Here is a 14,256-nt window from a genome sequence, read left to right on the forward strand (position 1 = left end):
ACAATAAAACTCCAAAACCCATTAGCTTATATGAATATGTCACTGTCTAGAGGACTTGACTTTAAATGAACGCGCAATAAAATATTACCCTGCACAGGACAAACACATCATTGCAGTGATAATCCATGCCAACACAAACACATCATTGCAGTGATAATCCATGCCAACACAAACACATCAGTGCAGTGATAATCCATGCAAGGTGGCTGCTGTTTGTGTGAGCTGAGATAGAGGATGAGGCAGAGAGAGAGACTCACTCCTCCCTCATCTGAGCGAGAGTGCTTCCTGTAGCCTGAGATGATTTAGGGAGTGAGTCCCGCCTCTGGGTCAATACAGAAGCTTGTAAAAGGCTTTAGTAATGATACTCACAGTCCCTTTAACAAGCAGGGCTATTACGAGTCTGTCACAGGCCACTGAGCACACAGCAATAACATGACTGCACACTTAGCAGGACCACAATATATATACTGTATGCTGCACTGTATCTCTTAGTTATTAGATTCTCTCCTTGCCACTGTATCTCCAACTCTTCACTCCTCAGACTATAACTGCTTTACTGAAAGTGTGGTCGGCTCACGCGTTTATCGCCCTTGAGCTCAGACTTGTTCTATGACAAAATGTCCTAAACAGACAATATTCCAAACACCTTTCATTGTGTTTTGTAGCCAATTATAGCTGGTCAGATTTTCATATTTTCATTGTTCAGTATTCTTAAAGGATACAACACCTTCCTAAGCTGTTCATTTGTAAAGGCTTCCTGCCCATGCGTGACTGCCCTGAACTGGTAAGCTGGAGGCTGGCACCGAGCTTTACGCCTCACAATCTTTCTATTGTCACTGCTTCAGCATCGTAATGGAGGACAGGCGTGGTAACAGCACGCAGGGACGGAGAGAAGACCACACAGTGATTTATCCCATAGCTGAACTCCTGCTCTGTCAAGAAACAAGTGTTTTGTGAGTATTGATCAGCGTGAGAGGACCTTTAACTGGGTACGGGCAGGACAAGGATTGGTTTACACACAGCTGTGATGTGTAGCTCTGGTTCACGTCAGACTGTGTAGCTCTGGTTCACGTTGTCTTCGGGACAGTAGCCTGAGGTCAGATATGTGATGAAGAGCTCTATCAGCACAGAACTTCACGCTCTACGTGTGACTCCTGTCTACCCAAACGGCTGAAGTTCATTACAGGGCTGCGTTTATGTCAGGAGTCCATCTGTGATTTTTCATATAGAAATACCAGCCACTAAAAGACTGAAACAGGCAATGCAGACAAGCTGGTTAACACCCGGGTCATCCCAGTAATATGTAGAGACATTCCTAATTGTAGTGAAGTACACAAGGTTTCCAGAGAAACTGGTCGTAATTTCTCTATAGACACAAAACCAGGTGCAAAAGCAACATTTCTGACTTCCCCAGGAAACCCACAGTTATGAAAATATTCCACATTGCCAGACTTCTCTGGAGCTGTAAGTAATGGATGATGTTACTGCTGGTCTTGAACATGAGGAGGTGTATAGTAAATAAGAATGAGAGTCCATGGGAATGTAGCAGATAGTGTTATTTTATAACCCATCTTCCTCTGTATTACCCTACCACATTAGGAGAGTCCTGATGTTTTGGTCTGTGTGGCCTCATCAGGTGAAAGAAAACAGGTCCGAAATCAAGTTTTGCTTTTCCCCTTTAAACAGCCACACAAATGTGAAGAGTGAGAAGAGGTAACACTCTTGACAGTTAACACAGGTAGTGACACCTCTGAGCACATTAGAGAGACAACCAAGAGTGAAAGACTGAGAAGACCCGCCCCCACAGCTGTTCAGCCTCCACATAATTCCACCTAACATTCACAGAGACACATGAGATGATCCATTTAATGGTAATGTGCTGACTACCACGGGCTACATTACCCACAAGCCTCCTGTCCTTTCAGCTGAGTCTCGTTTCCATACCTTGTCTTCACCTATATAAGCTCTTATGTTCTGTTAGTCTGTGTGGAATCTTGTTTGTCTAATCATCTGTTTCTGAGGCGGGTTCTTTGTTGTCTTTTAGTTTTTCCTTTTCCGCTGTCATATCAGCTCTTAATTGTCACCTGCCACCTGGGTTTTGATCTCTGCTTGTTCTGTGACAACGTCTTTGGATTTCCCCGATGATATTAAACTACATCTGTATTCCTGCATGAGACGCCATCTCTGTGCTCCGAATCTGAACACACTGCACACACTTCGGGCTTCCTGGCGGGAGAGAGAGATGCACTTCAGGAGGTTGTCACGTTTGGCTCTTCTACAAGAGACAGATGGAGGCTGACCAAACCTACGTCATAACTCCAGGCCTTATGGTGTATAAGTGTTTAAAAATGCAAACGTGGGAGTGGGTCTGCTTTCTGGATTTGTTTCTTTGTAAAACACTTTGTGACCAATGTCTATGAAAAGTGCTATATAAATAAACATTACTTGCTTTACAACTTTACAAGTGCTGTCTTGCAGTCTGTTCTCTGCTGCTGTTAACCATTTGCCATAAGAGCCTTTTCTTGAGCTTTATTCCTCTATAGAACAGGTCCTTTATCCTGGGAACCTGGCGTAGGGGTGAACTGAACACTAGGATCAAGTGTAGGATCTGTTCTCATCAGTGTAATATCTGATATGTCATCTATAAGAGGACTTCATATTAAATGGGTTTTTAGAACAGGGACTTGCCCCACTCACCCCACGCTGACCTGGTAACACAGATCTCCTGGAGCAGCCGTGGCTCAGTGGTTTATGTCCTTCACAACTGACTACTGCATCCAGGAGGTTCAAACTTCTTCCCACAAAAACAGCACCAATATTTTCCACACTAGGAAGAAATTTAGGACTCGTTCAGAATGGACCAATCTTCAGTATGAGCACCTAGATGTAAAAAAACACGACAGGGGTCATGTGCGCCCCCACCAAAGTACCACGAACTGAAAAAAGAGTCACTGTTACACATGAACTAGTGAAGGGTTAGTTAGGGGTTAGACAAGGGTTGGTGAAGGGTTAGTTAGTGGTTAGTTAGCGGTTAGTGAACGGTTAGTTAGCGTTAGTTAGGGGTTAGTTAGGAGCTAGTGAAGGGTTAGTTAGGGGTTAGTGAAGGATTAGATAGGGGTTAGTTAGGAGTAAGTGAAGGGTTAGTTGGGGATTAGTTAGGGGTAAGTGAAGGGTTAGTTAGGGGTTAGTTAGGGGTTAGTTAACTGGCACAGACATGCTGCCCAGCTGACAGCCTGACAAGCTTTTGTGTATTTCCTGAATTGTGAACTGTGCTCTGCTAAATGTCTCCCCCTCATACCCCCTCTGGAGACCTGCAGTCATGTGCTCACACTCTGTTTCTGCCCCTAATTATGATTCACCCTCCAACCCAACAGTGACCCAGTGACCCTAAAGCCCAGCCAGCCTACAAGCTCTGCCCACTTCCCAACCCTGTGGCTCAGTGGTGCTGGAAGTTTCAGTTTTTAAATCTGCCCTGTTCCTTGAAAATATTGAACTCTTACCCAACTATACATGATAAAACAGTAAAGATCAGATAAAACACTGCGCACAGTTCTACAGTGGTATAAAGATCAGATTTAGTATATGAGCAAGAATGCATGAACAAATGCAGCAAATGTTAAGATGTGAGGTTGAAATGTCACGTACATTTACAGACACACACACACACACACACACACACACACACACACACACACTGCAGCTGTTCAAATATTGTGACATGTGATCTCAGCCAGATACAAAGAAGCCTCTTTCAATATGAGCTAAAACACAAAAGGCAAACAGATAGAGCCAAGCCCCACTCTGACTGCTGTGTGTCCCCAGCCAACGGGACACTGGAGCACTCACTAACAGGACCATGCAGGACAGCTACTGTCTGTCTTCCTCCAGAGACACACAGCGTCCTCCTCCAGCAGGGACACTGCCGGCCATTATGTCCACAGCTCCATGAATATTGCAGACTTGACTATGAGGTTGTGACATTTCTGGGGTTTTAAAAAAGCTACGTTCCTTGACACAGAATAGAAACAACACTTCAGTTATTAGTGCAGTAAAAGCTCCATTCAGGAACCTCATCCAGCAAAACTCATGAGCAAAATAAAATGGACCCACACCCTCTCCATCAGAGGAGTCTGGATCCTGATTCTGTGATTCACCTCGCATGAGGAGGACGTTTGAGATCCTAACTCAGAACCAGGTGTGAAACACTCTTCACGTTACTGACGCCCAGGTGGGAAACACGCTACACACTTCACATTACTGACGCTAGATGTGAAACACGCGTCACGTTACTTCACGTTCCACAGTATTGTAGGACCTCAGCCAGTTCCTCCCACATCTCCCTGCTGACGGAGCTGCACGTGAGCAGCGAGGCTCCCAGATGTGGCCACTTAATCAATGGCAGATTTCACACACAATCACGTTCTACTACAGGAATGAAAGTGAGATCAGCCGGCAAATATTCAGATAAACATAAATCAGCCTCCAACTACAGACATCCAGACACAGACCTCCAACTACAGACATCCAGACACAGACCTCCAACTACAGATCTCCCACTTGTCACGGTAGGCCGGTCTCCTACTGGGAGGGACACGCCCACTCCAGACAAGGACGCACCACTAACCTGCCCTGCTCACATCACCTGCTCCTCACTGCCACCTGCAGGTTGGTGCTGAGCACCAGCGGATGAGACCCCAATGCTGCTACAATGAAGAAGGTTCTATTTAGAGTTGTTTTGTGTTATTAAAATCCTAATGGATAATAAAGAACAAGTCTGTTCTACCTCACTTCCTCTGTGCTGCCTACGTCACACCACTAAAGACACAGACCTCCGGTTACAGACCCCCAGACACAGACCTCCAACTACAGACCCCCAGACACAGACCTCCAACTACAGACCCCCAGACACAGACCTCCAACTGCCATCCTTGGTTTTCTTTACTGCCAATGTCACCAAGCTCTCTTCAAGCCTTCAAGCCAAACACAAATTTTAGTTCACAGCCAAAAAAAGCGACATTTCCCATCATAGGATAATGTCAGAAACATTTCACCTCTTTGTTTTCCTCACACTGTTTAATCAACCTGGTAAACATATTCTGGAGGAAGCATTCAGTCTTGAACGGCTGGGAGTTTTATATCCAGCTGCTGGAATAACACAAGAGCATTCCGGCAATGGAGAAGGCTGGGAACAAACACACACACACACACACACACACACACACACACATTTGCGCTCGACTCACACACACATACGCACATGCACACTCACAAAAGAAATGAAATTCATAGCAGATATTAATAACACTTATTTGCTGGCAAGCATGCCTTGCCAAGAATGCAGTAATGACAGCGTTACACTGTGTTCACTGTGGGCTGTTTCAGTAATGACAGCGTTACACTGTGTTCACTGTGGGCTGTTTCAGTAATGACAGCGTTACACTGTGTTCACTGTGGGCTGTTTCAGTAATGACAGCGTTACACTGTGTTCACTGTGGGCTGTTTCAGTAATGACAACATTACACTGTGTTCACTGTGGGCTGTTTCAGTAATGACAGCGTTACACTGTGTTCACTGTGGGCTGTTTCAGTAATGACAACATTACACTGTGTTCACTGTGGGCTGTTTCAGTAATGATAACATTACACTGTGTTCACTGTGGGCTGTTTCAGTAATGACAACATTACACTGTGTTCACTGTGGGCTATTTCAGTAATGATAACGTTACACTGTGTTCACTGTGGGCTGTTTCAGTAATGACAGCGTTACACTGTGTTCACTGTGGGCTGTTTCAGTAATGACAACATTACACTGTGTTCACTGTGGGCTGTTTCAGTAATGACAACGTTACACTGTGTTCACTGTGGGCTATTTCAGTAATGATAACATTACACTGTGTTCACTGTGGGCTATTTCAGTAATGACAACATTACACTGTGTTCACTGTGGGCTATTTCAGTAATGATAACATTACACTGTATTCACTGTGGGCTGTTTCAGTAATGACAACATTACACTGTGTTCACTGTGGGCTGTTTCAGTAATGACAACATTACACTGTGTTCACTGTGGGCTATTTCAGTAATGACAACATTACACTGTGTTCACTGTGGGCTGTTTCAGTAATGACAACATTACACTGTGTTCACTGTGGGCTATTTCAGTAATGATAACATTACACTGTGTTCACTGTGGGCTGTTTCAGTAATGATAACATTACACTGTTCACTGTGGGCTGTTTCAGTAATGACAACATTACACTGTGTTCACTGTGGGCTGTTTCAATAATGACAGCATTACACTGTGTTCACTGTGGGCTGTTTCAGTAATGACAACATTACACTGTGTTCACTGTGGGCTATTTCAGTAATGATAACATTACACTGTATTCACTGTGGGCTGTTTCAGTAATGACAACATTACACTGTGTTCACTGTGGGCTGTTTCAGTAATGACAACATTACACTGTGTTCACTGTGGGCTATTTCAGTAATGACAACATTACACTGTGTTCACTGTGGGCTGTTTCAGTAATGACAACATTACACTGTGTTCACTGTGGGCTATTTCAGTAATGATAACATTACACTGTGTTCACTGTGGGCTGTTTCAGTAATGACAACATTACACTGTGTTCACTGTGGGCTATTTCAGTAATGATAACATTACACTGTGTTCACTGTGGGCTGTTTCAGTAATGATAACATTACACTGTTCACTGTGGGCTGTTTCAGTAATGACAACATTACACTGTGTTCACTGTGGGCTGTTTCAATAATGACAGCATTACACTGTGTTCACTGTGGGCTGTTTCAGTAATGACAACATTACACTGTGTTCACTGTGGGCTATTTCAGTAATGATAACATTACACTGTGTTCACTGTGGGCTGTTTCAGTAATGACAACATTACACTGTGTTCACTGTGGGCTATTTCAGTAATGATAACATTACACTGTGTTCACTGTGGGCTATTTCAGTAATGATAACATTACACTGTGTTCACTGTTGGCTGTTTCAGTAATGACAACATTACACTGTGTTCACTGTGGGCTATTTCAGTAATGATAACATTACACTGTGTTCACTGTGGGCTGTTTCAGTAATGATAACATTACACTGTGTTCACTGTGGGCTGTTTCAGTAATGACAACATTGCACTGTGTTCACTGTGGGCTGTTTCAATAATGACAGCATTACACTGTGTTCACTGTGGGCTGTTTCAGTAATGACAACATTACACTGTGTTCACTGTGGGCTATTTCAGTAATGATAACATTACACTGTGTTCACTGTGGGCTGTTTCAGTAATGACAACATTACACTGTGTTCACTGTGGGCTGTTTCAGTAATGACAACATTACACTGTGTTCACTGTGGGCTATTTCAGTAATGATAACATTACATTGTGTTCACTGTTGGCTGTTTCAGTAATGACAACATTACACTGTGTTCACTGTGGGCTATTTCAGTAATGATAACATTACACTGTGTTCACTGTGGGCTGTTTCAGTAATGATAACATTACACTGTGTTCACTGTGGGCTGTTTCAGTAATGACAACATTGCACTGTGTTCACTGTGGGCTGTTTCAATAATGACAGCATTACACTGTGTTCACTGTGGGCTGTTTCAGTAATGACAACATTACACTGTGTTCACTGTGGGCTATTTCAGTAATGATAACATTACACTGTGTTCACTGTGGGCTGTTTCAGTAATGACAACATTACACTGTGTTCACTGTGGGCTATTTCAGTAATGATAACATTACACTGTGTTCACTGTGGGCTGTTTCAATAATGACAACATTACACTGTGTTCACTGTGGGCTGTTTCAGTAATGACAACATTACACTTTGTTCACTGTGGGCTGTTTCAGTAATGACAACATTACACTGTGTTCACTGTGGGCTGTTTCAGTAATGACAACATTACACTGTGTTCACTGTGGGCTATTTCAGTAATGATAACATTACACTGTGTTCACTGTGGGCTGTTTCAGTAATGATAACATTACACTGTTCACTGTGGGCTATTTCAGTAATGATAACATTACACTGTGTTCACTGTGGGCTGTTTCAGTAATGACAACATTACACTGTGGGCTATTTCAGTAATGACAACATTACACTGTGTTCACTGTGGGCTGTTTCAGTAATGACAACATTACACTGTGTTCACTGTGGGCTATTTCAGTAATGATAACATTACACTGTGTTCACTGTGGGCTGTTTCAGTAATGACATCATTACACTGTGTTCACTGTGGGCTGTTTCAGTAATGATAACATTACACTGTGTTCACTGTGGGCTGTTTCAGTAATGACAACATTACACTGTGTTCACTGTGGGCTGTTTCAGTAATGACAACATTACACTGTGTTCACTGTGGGCTGTTTCAGTAATGACAACATTACACTGTGTTCACTGTGGGCTATTTCAGTAATGATAACATTACACTGTGTTCACTGTGGGCTGTTTCAGTAATGACAACATTACACTGTGTTCACTGTGGGCTGATACTGTTGAAAATGTCAAACCAGATGACAAGTACGTAACTCTAGGTGGTTATGTTAGATAGGACCTTCCGGCGTTGTAGGAGCTCTATCTATACCTCTGATAAAGTGGTGGTGTACATGCCACCACAACATTCCTGTGTAACAGAGTCATCTGTGTTCTGTACGACTGACTGGACTTGAGCTTCTGTGAGTGTGTGTATGATTCATTTTAAGAGGTAAATAGGTGTGTTAAAATCACTCACAGATGGTTCACAGCACAGTATGATATCAACCATAAGTTCAGGGTTTAGGAATTCCCTGAATTTCCAGCACTAAAACTAACCCTACCACGGCTAACACTAACATTAACCCTACCCTCTCTAAGATTAACCATAACTCTACCACCACTAACACTAATCCTACCACCACTAACACTAACACTACCACCACTAACACAAATCCTACCACCACTAACACTAACATTAACCCTACCCTCTCTAAGATTAACCATAACTCTACCACCACTAACACTACCGCCACTAACACAAATCCTACCACCACTAACACTAACCCTATCACCACCAACACTAACACTACCGCCGCTAACACTGATCCTACCACCACTGACACTAAACCTACCACCATTAACACTACTGCCACTAAAACTAATCCTACCACCACTAACACTAACACTACTAACACTAACACTAACACTACTTCTGACTGTGTTGCTCCCATCATAACAGCCACTCTGAGGGACACACAGCGAAGTGTTTGAGCTCGTCCTGCTGACGATGGATGGACTCTGAAAGCTACGTGGTGTGTAACTCTAGGACGACGGTGAGTGGTAATAACACACAGAACTCACAGCTGAAGATTGTTAGAAATCCTTCATCATCTGGATCCTCTCCTAACAGCCTCTGTGTGTGTGTGTGTGTATGTGTCTGTGTGTGTGTGTGTGTGTGTGTGTGTGTGTGTGTGTGTGTGTGTGTGTGTGTGTGTGTGTGCGTGCGTGTGAGTGTGTGTCTGTGTGTGTCTGTGTGTGTCTGTGTATGTCTGTGTGTCCGTGTGTATGTCTGTCTGTGTGTGTGTGTGTGTGTGTGTGTGAGTGTGTGTGTGTGTGTGTGTTTATGAGTGTGTGTGTGTGAGAGTGTGTGTGTGTGTTTATGAGTGTGTGTGTGTGTGAGTGTGTGTGTGTGTTTGAGTGTGTGTGTGTGTCTGTGAGTGTGTGTGTGTGTGTGAGTGTGTGTGTGTGTGTGTGTCTGTGTGTGTGTGTGTGTTTATGAGTGTGTGTGTGTGTGTGTGAGTGTGTGTGTCTGTGTGTGTGTTTATGAGTGTGTGTGTGTGTGTGTCTGTGAGTGTGTGTGTGTGTCTGTGAGTCTGTGTGTGTGAGTGTGTGTGTGTGTGTGTGTCTGTGTGTGTGTTTATGAGTGTGTGTGTGTGTGTGTGTGTGTGTGTGTGTGTGTGTGTGTGTGTGTGAGTGTGTGTTGCTCTCTGCTCTGCAGTCTGACAGTGGAACAGTGGGTGACGTCTGTAATCTCTCTCCCGCTGTGTTGGGTTTGAGCCGACGCTGCAGACTGAAGGGAAACAGCAGCGTCATGTGGACAGAGAGAGTAGAAAGGGAGAGATGTCTGCCTAAACCAGACCAGACCAGACCAGACCAGACCGCACCAGACCAGACTGTACCAGACCAGACCAGACCAGACTGTACCAGACCAGACCAGACCAGACCAGACCGCACCAGACTGTACCAGTCCAGACCAGAGCAGACCAGACCAGACCGCACCACACCAGACCGCACCAGATTATTCCTCACCTCTCCTCACCTCTCCTCGCCTCTCCTCTTGTGAGGTGATCCAGTTTCATCTAAAGCTAAAGAAGTTAACTTATAAGATTATGATTTTTTTCAAGTTAATTCAAGTTACGTATTAAATGAACAAATGCAATAAGCCGACCTCAGCCTCTGTCTGAGAATAGTTTGGGCGGAGCTGGTGAAGTCCTGCACCAACCGACGCTGCTCCTCAGACAGGAAACAGCCCTGCTGAGTGCTGCATGACCTCAGGCTCTGCAGCAAGGAACCGCTGGTCTGGAATCAGTTACATAATTGAAGGTTTGAGACCCAAATGAAACAGGACAAGACAGCGAACAGGAGCTGGAGCTGTCCACGTCAGCAGGAGGGTAAGACAGGGCCTATCTTAAGATACTGAACACCAGAGAGATACTCAACACCAGAGATATACTGAACACCAGAGAGATACTCAACACCATAGAGATACTCAACACCAGAGATATACTGAATACCAGAGATATACTGAATACCCGCCAAGATACTGTGTGATCCATTGCACAGCTCATATATGATATATAATATATAATACATTATGCATGATTTATATATGTAACGCGTGGTGGCCCAAAGGGCGGGACGCACAGCCTCCAGCGATGTGGATGAACATTTATTAAGATAAAACAGAGGACTAAAGAGGCACTCACATATAAACACAAACAATGAATGTAAGCACACTAAACACTTCTATATTACATATTACACAAACATAGACTGATACATAGAGCTACACACACTACATCGACAATGACCAACAACACTGCACACACTGACACGGGTTTAAATACATATAGACAAGACAAGGTGCAGGCGTGTACAGGTGTGGCCACAAACGAAGATCCTCCCACTGCACGTCGTGGGCCAAACCACGTGACTTGTGGAAGGCGAGCATTCTGTGACGATATATAACTCCATGACATGCAATATCATACTGGTATTATCTTTCATCAGTCCCTATAAACACCCAATACCACATCCTCACTCTTAGATTTTCAGCATAAAAAAGAATTAGCACACACACTCACACTTACTTACTCTCTCTCTCTCTCTCACACACACATACACACTTATAGTGTGAACATGCATTTGTATGTGTAAGTACATGTGTATGTGTATGTACATGCATGTGTGTGTGTGTGTGTGTGTGTGTGTGTGTGTCTATGTACATGTGTGTGCATGTCTGTGTGTGTGTATTTATTGTTGCTGAATTCTCATTTCACCTATTGAATTATCATTGTGGGGAATTAATTAAATGTTATTCCACCAAACTGCTCTTCACAATCATCTAAACAAATAATAATAAACTAAACATATAAACTAAATCACTTCACAATTCTTCAGTTTTGATGGATATTTTCCAGGATGATTTTCCAGATGTTTTCCAGATGGTCTCATGGTCTTATGGTCTTATGATGTTATGATCTTATGGTCTTATGATCTCATGGTCTCATGGTCATATAGTCTTATAGTCTTATGGTCTCATAGTCTCATGATCTCATGGTCTCATTCTTATGGCCTTATGATATTATGAGCTTATGGTCTTATGGTCTTATGATCTCACGGTCTTATGGTCTCATGGTCTTATGGTCTTATGATCTCACGGTCTTATGGTCTTATGGTCTTATATGCACTTTATGTCTTTAGTTACGCGAGACAGCTGTGACTTCACAGCCAGGGTGTTATAGGTCATCAGGACAGAGTGGAGTCACAGTATCAGATGCTGGGCAACATTACCACCAGGTAAACTGCAAATAGATCCCAGACAAACCCCAGATGAACCACAGACAGACCACAGAAAAACCCCAGACAGACCCACACAAACTACAGACAGACTCAGACAGACCCCAAGCAGTCCCCCTAACAGTAGCTGTAAAAGTCTGACTTTTCTCAGCAGAGCCCTTAAAAGTTGCTGTTTTTAACACCCACCCAAAGACTCTGTAGGGAAAATCCTCTGCAGGAGCAAAGTGGTCTCTGGGGCTTCTGAAGTTGTCTAAATGTGTGTTTGAGCCTCTACCATCTATATCCATCTATATCCATCACTCCATCTATATCCATCACTCCATCTATATCCATCTATATCCATTTATATCCATCACTCCATCTATATCCATTACTCCATCTATATCCATCACTCCATCTATATCCATCTATATCCATCACTCCATCTATATCCATCTATATCCATCTATATCCATCACTCCATCTATATCTATCTATATCCATCACTCCATCATCACATGGCCCTTTAGAACAATGAGCCCACTGGGCTCTGAACCCAGCAGGGAAGCGGCTCATCTCTGCAGCCGTCCTGGCCACCAGGGTGGTGGGGCACGGTCTACCACAAGAACACAGTGACATGGTTGCCAGTTAATACCGGATGAGAGCCATAGTAACGGTCCTTAGAATAACAATTCCTGGAGTTCACTGGGATAAAGTGTGATTGGCCTGGTCCAGACTGTCAGTCATGATCAGCATTAGGTGAAAGGCTGAACCTCTCACTAGCATACGAGCACCAGCAGCTGAGCAGCTACACACACCAACTTCTACCCACACACACCAACCTCCACCTACACCCACCTACCTCCACCTCCACCCACACACACCAACCTCCACCTACACACACACACTAGCCTCCACACACACACACACACACACCAACCTCCAGCTACACTCACCAACCTCCACCTACACATACCAACATTCCCAAACACACTAACCTCCATGTAAACAAACCAACCTTCCCCCTACACACACCAACCTCCACCCACATACACCAACCTCCACCTACAGACTAATCTCTGACACACTAAGCTGTAGAAAGGTTGTGTATTTCTTGGTGCATATATGTGTGTGTGTGTGTGTGTGTGTGTGTGTGTGTGTGTGTGTGTGTGTGTGTGTGTGTGTCTGTCTGTGTGTCTGTGTGTGTGTGTGTGTGTGTGTGTGTAATGTTCTTGCTGCTCTGTGCTGTGTTTAAATCTGCAGTCAGTGAAACCCTCACATTTTCTCATCCATCTACCCACAATCCTCTCTGAGCAGCACATCACTGCAACCAGGAAATATGGAAACATGACCCAGTTTCATATAACCTGCACTGGAGCGAGGTGACTCAGAATGGGTAGAGAGTACAATTACACACACACACACACACACACACACACACTCACACACACACACACGCACTCACACACACACACACGCACTCACACACACGCACTCACACACACACGCACGCACACACACGCACTCACACACACGCACTCACACACACGCACTCACACACACGCACTCACACACACGCACTCACACACACACAGAGCTGCACTGCACTGACAGTACTGGGACAGACGAATCTCTCCTTTTTGTTCTGCTCAAAGGCTACAACAATTTCTGCTGTGTAAAACACACTCCAGAAGATAGAAGTAGACCGAGATACAGAAGGATAATATATGTCTTACGATACACGTCAGCAGGACATGATAATGGCACACACACAGTGACTCAGAAAACTATGATCAGTTTCTGTCTATCAGACAAACAATACGCAGCATCTTCAACAGGCAGAATAATATTTTTCCATGTATGTACACACAAACACACAAACACACAGACACACAGACACACAAACACACAAACACAAACACACAGACACACAGTTATATCCATTGTGGCATTATAATCTATCAGAGACTACAGTTACAAGGCAAAGTGAGAAAACAATACAAGTATTTATGTGATTCTTCAAGTGATGAAACACATGCACACTGAGAATATAAACAGCCATGCAGGGTGGACAGTTCCCACATTAGAATCACACATATATAAAAAACTAATTTTTCATTTAAAACCACAAAGATCTCCAGGGGATAGACACAGAAACACAGAGACACAGGAGCACACAGACACACGAGCAAAC

General features: G+C 43.8%; 1 non-coding gene across 1 annotated transcript; it reads left to right on the top strand.

Annotated features, from left to right (window-relative positions):
• The first annotated feature begins 2,549 nt into the window (after positions 1 to 2,549).
• On the top strand, positions 2,550 to 2,744 carry LOC113589632 (U2 spliceosomal RNA). The gene has a single exon (XR_003412009.1). It is a non-coding gene; the product is annotated as a U2 spliceosomal RNA (small nuclear RNA).
• Positions 2,745 to 14,256: the final 11,512 nt, after the last annotated feature.

Source organism: Electrophorus electricus, chromosome 6 (genome assembly GCF_041902795.1).
Source record: "Electrophorus electricus isolate QZ-2024a chromosome 6, ASM4190279v1, whole genome shotgun sequence".
NCBI classification, from domain to species: Eukaryota; Metazoa; Chordata; class Actinopteri; order Gymnotiformes; family Gymnotidae; genus Electrophorus; species Electrophorus electricus.